The 4,525-nt window shown below is 46.3% G+C and overlaps 7 non-coding genes across 7 annotated transcripts; all 7 read left to right on the top strand.

The window, feature by feature from the left end:
* Positions 1-1,922: 1,922 nt before the first annotated feature.
* On the top strand, positions 1,923-2,041 carry LOC121714466. Its single transcript, XR_006033222.1, has one exon. It is a non-coding gene; the product is annotated as a 5S ribosomal RNA (ribosomal RNA).
* Positions 2,042-2,105: 64 nt separating this feature from the next.
* LOC121714455 lies at positions 2,106-2,224 on the top strand. Its single transcript, XR_006033211.1, has one exon. It is a non-coding gene; the product is annotated as a 5S ribosomal RNA (ribosomal RNA).
* A 64-nt stretch (positions 2,225-2,288) lies between these two features.
* LOC121714578 lies at positions 2,289-2,407 on the top strand. The gene has a single exon (XR_006033330.1). It is a non-coding gene; the product is annotated as a 5S ribosomal RNA (ribosomal RNA).
* Positions 2,408-2,471: 64 nt separating this feature from the next.
* LOC121714443 lies at positions 2,472-2,590 on the top strand. The gene has a single exon (XR_006033198.1). It is a non-coding gene; the product is annotated as a 5S ribosomal RNA (ribosomal RNA).
* A 64-nt stretch (positions 2,591-2,654) lies between these two features.
* LOC121714465 lies at positions 2,655-2,773 on the top strand. Its single transcript, XR_006033221.1, has one exon. It is a non-coding gene; the product is annotated as a 5S ribosomal RNA (ribosomal RNA).
* A 64-nt stretch (positions 2,774-2,837) lies between these two features.
* Positions 2,838-2,956, top strand: LOC121714431. The gene has a single exon (XR_006033184.1). It is a non-coding gene; the product is annotated as a 5S ribosomal RNA (ribosomal RNA).
* A 64-nt stretch (positions 2,957-3,020) lies between these two features.
* Positions 3,021-3,139, top strand: LOC121714420. Its single transcript, XR_006033173.1, has one exon. It is a non-coding gene; the product is annotated as a 5S ribosomal RNA (ribosomal RNA).
* Positions 3,140-4,525: the final 1,386 nt, after the last annotated feature.

Raw genomic sequence — 4,525 nt, 5'->3', positions numbered from 1 at the left:
GTAAAAGTACAACAGTCAGATGTCTACTTAAGTAAAAGTACTGAAGTACTTGTTTTTAAAAGTACTTGAGTATCAAGAGTACAAGAGTAGCCTACATTTTCTAAATATTGCATTACTACTGCCACAGTGCTTAAATTCATGTACAGAAACGTCCTACATGGAGTTATGAAAAATGTTAATGTTAATACCTTGGAGAATGTAAAAGGAATTGAAAGTCAAATCAAGTCATTTTCATCTTTTTACCATGTTGCCAGGGATGGGCAGTATTTATAGTATATTATAAAATACGTATATCAAATACAAAATACTATTTTGTCATTGAAACACTTGAATCGAAAACTATCATTAACTTGTTCAGAAAATTGAAATAGTCTGGCGAGGTGGGGCCACAGGTTGGCACATTCCCGGAATGGAACTGCTGCGTCTTCATCCATTGTTTCGTCCATGGTTTCGTCTCTTATCTAAAACTGACCATGGAGTTGACTGGCAGAAAGCTGAAGGTGATTGCTGATAGGCTGTCCCAATCAGTAGTGCCTGCACAATGCAATCCCGTTTGAGAGGGAAACAACAAATTGAGGGTTTCCGAGATTTTTCCTTTTTCCTTTTTTTTTTTAGAAAATGTACTTGAGTCATGAGTACTCCCCAAAAATGATACTCGAGTAAAGAACAGATCTCTCAAAATTGTACTCAAGTACTGTACTCAAGTAAATGTACTCCGTTACTGTCCGGCTCTGGTGTTTTTACCTTGGATTTTGGCACAAGGGATTTTAACATCTAATCCTGTGTATTGATATAATATCATTAAACTTGTCTGGTCAGCAGTTGGCCCAAAACAAAGACAGTCAGCCTCCCAGTGGTCAATTTTTCATACTGACACTGGGCTGTCTCTCAACCAGTGCTTGAAACTTTCAAATCTAGACGTAAGATCAAACTGTTCTCAGACGCTTTCTGTTAACTGATCAAATGCACTTCCTGTTATTTTTTAAACAATTTTCAACTCCGTTATAAGACTCAGATCTATCCCTTGCCCCAGCGTCCACAAGAGAGAGTGTGACCCCCCTACCCCCACCATCACGGCAGATCAAGTCAGAGGAGAACTGAGGACACTCCGTCCCAGCACGACCCAGATGAAGCCCAAAAATGCTCGTGGTCTGTACTGTTGCACTGAGGATGCCACTTCAACATGTTGTTGACTTGAGCCTGTGACTGGGGAGGGTACTGTGGACATTAAGCCTCATCCACGAAGCCACACCCTAGTGCGCTGAATGATTTTAGACGAGTATTGTTGACATCATACATAATAAAGACCCTGGAACCGCTGCTGCTACATCATCTAAGACCTCAGGTCCAGCATGCAGTTCACTTACAAGGAGAAGGTGGGGATGGAGGATGCTGTCCTCTATCTGGGTGCATTTCCCAAAACCAGCAACTATGGTTTGGGGAAACGTGCCCCAGAGCGTACTCTAACCTGGCTAAAGGAAGCTGTGCTGTGTGTGCTGTGAGAATCACGTTCTTTCATTTCTCCTGCGCTTTCAACACCATCCAACTGAGAGACAAGCCGGTGCAGATAATGGATGGACTCACACGATCACCCAAGGACATTGTACAGTTAAAACACACAATTAAAAGTTCAAGGACACTACACACTACATACAAACAGAGGCACACAAATGCATGCTTGGTGCCGCCCCTCGAATTGGGCCATTTTCATTACTCGTGGCCAGACCCTTAATCTGAAAGATTCCAGGGTCTGGTTTACCAGGCTATTTTGAGTCGTCTGATCTCGGAAGCTAAGCAGCGTCGGGCCTGCTTAGTACTTGGATGGGAGACCGCCTGGGAATACCAGGTGCTGTAAGCGTTTTGCTTGCTTGTGCAGGCAGAGCGGTTGAGGTTGATGAACGTGTCCGAGTGGTTGAGTAATCGCTTACGGCCATACCACGCTGAGCACGCCCGCTCTCGTCTGATCTCGGAAGCTAAGCAGCGTCGGGCCTGGTTAGTACTTGGATGGGAGACCGCCTGGGAATACCAGGTGCTGTAAGCGTTTTGCTTGCTTGTGCAGGCAGAGCGGTTGAGGTTGATGAACGTGTCCGAGTGGTTGAGTAATCGCTTACGGCCATACCACGCTGAGCACGCCCGCTCTCGTCTGATCTCGGAAGCTAAGCAGCGTCGGGCCTGGTTAGTACTTGGATGGGAGACCGCCTGGGAATACCAGGTGCTGTAAGCGTTTTGCTTGCTTGTGCAGGCAGAGCGGTTGAGGTTGATGAACGTGTCCGAGTGGTTGAGTAATCGCTTACGGCCATACCACGCTGAGCACGCCCGCTCTCGTCTGATCTCGGAAGCTAAGCAGCTTCGGGCCTGGTTAGTACTTGGATGGGAGACCGCCTGGGAATACCAGGTGCTGTAAGCGTTTTGCTTGCTTGTGCAGGCAGAGCGGTTGAGGTTGATGAACGTGTCCGAGTGGTTGAGTAATCGCTTACGGCCATACCACGCTGAGCACGCCCGCTCTCGTCTGATCTCGGAAGCTAAGCAGCGTCGGGCCTGGTTAGTACTTGGATGGGAGACCGCCTGGGAATACCAGGTGCTGTAAGCGTTTTGCTTGCTTGTGCAGGCAGAGCGGTTGAGGTTGATGAACGTGTCCGAGTGGTTGAGTAATCGCTTACGGCCATACCACGCTGAGCACCCCCGCTCTCGTCTGATCTCGGAAGCTAAGCAGCGTCGGGCCTGGTTAGTACTTGGATGGGAGACCGCCTGGGAATACCAGGTGCTGTAAGCGTTTTGCTTGCTTGTGCAGGCAGAGCGGTTGAGGTTGAGGAACGTGTCCGAGTGGTTGAGTAATCGCTTACGGCCATACCACGCTGAGCACGCCCGCTCTCGTCTGATCTCGGAAGCTAAGCAGCGTCGGGCCTGGTTAGTACTTGGATGGGAGACCGCCTGGGAATACCAGGTGCTGTAAGCGTTTTGCTTGCTTGTGCAGGCAGAGCGGTTGAGGTTGAGGAACGTGTCCGAGTGGTTGAGTAATCGCTTACGGCCATACCACGCTGAGCACGCCCGCTCTCGTCTGATCTCGGAAGCTAAGCAGCGTCGGGCCTGGTTAGTACTTGGATGGGAGACCGCCTGGGAATACCAGGTGCTGTAAGCGTTTTGCTTGCTTGTGCAGGCAGAGCGGTTGAGGTTGATGAACGTGTCCGAGTGGTTGAGTAATCGCTTACGGCCATACCACGCTGAGCACGCCCGCTACATGCCTGAAATTTGGTATGAGTATTTGTATGGATTCAAAGATGAAGTGAATTGATGTTGGAGGTCAAATGTCAAGGTGAAAAACACCTTGAGTGTTATATCTCAAGAACGCCTTGACACACAAGGTCTTTTGGTACGAGGGTTTGTATGAACTCAAAGATTAAGTGATTTAATGTTTTTTTTCCAGGAATTTCCCCACCAACTTTAGCAGCGTTCCATCCACGAGTGTAATTCCTCTGGTATTACATTCTAGTTATTATAACCTTTTTTTCTTTTTACCTTTTCAAGAATTAATGCGACTCTAACCGCTTAACGTACAGACATGTTGAAATAACCGTTCTGAAGGTCTGGAGTGGGGCAAGAGAGTTATTTTTTCAGATTTTTAAAAAGTTTATACTTTTTGAGAAATAAGGGATTAAAAATGTTAAAAAGCTCATTTTCCCCCCATAAACTTCAAAGGCTGTGATGTCATAATGGCCTAAAGGCAGCTGCGCTTGTTAAAGGTCCAGTATGTAGGAAATAATGGAAAATAAACTGTAACCATTACAAAAATGATCACCATATGTTGTCAGAGAGTGAGGAAACACGATGAATTGAAGTAATGGCTTATTTGACAACATTACTCTAACCCGTGAAACCCCGTAAAACCCATGAAAAAAAATCAGTTACGGGGCGGAATCTCTTGGAATTTTCGTTTATGTTTTGAACGATTCATTCTAGAATAGCGTATTAATAATGGGCTAGCGCGTCCTCCTATTTGGGTTGCCAAATTAGCAAAGGCCAACTGTCAACAGCTGTCAGTTGTAGTCATGAACGCCTACAAGGCAGGCAAATTTCCTAAATTAAAACAAGAAACACATTAAGTGGACATCAGAGGAGCTTCCTGAGATGGTGACGTCTTCGTCAAACGAAGAATATCAAGTCTGACGCAGAGCTGGCCATATTTCTCCACAACAGGTAGCCTATGCTAAACTTCATCTGCATCGCTAACTTCAGCTACATATGTTACGTTGGTTAGAGAGGTATTTTTTGTTTTCACTGTTTCCGTAATGTGTAGCTGGGTCATGGTTGGAGAAACGTTAAAGCAGCTGCAGGTCAACTAACGTTAGCTAAGTCTTCATTGCATCTGGCAACCCAGAAGAGGCTCGCGTCTGGTAGTCTTGAGAACGTTCACCAGTGTTTTGATTTTGGCCAACAGAACGTTCGGTAACAATCCTACAAATCGCACATTTAAGCTCCCAGAGTAGTTCCCGGGCTAATTAGAACACTGGCACAGGTGTCACCTGTG

This window comes from Alosa sapidissima, chromosome 7, assembly GCF_018492685.1.
Source record: "Alosa sapidissima isolate fAloSap1 chromosome 7, fAloSap1.pri, whole genome shotgun sequence".
NCBI classification, from domain to species: domain Eukaryota; kingdom Metazoa; phylum Chordata; class Actinopteri; order Clupeiformes; family Clupeidae; genus Alosa; species Alosa sapidissima.
Note: the sequence above shows the minus strand (reverse complement) of the source record. Positions and strands in the feature narration are given on the sequence as shown.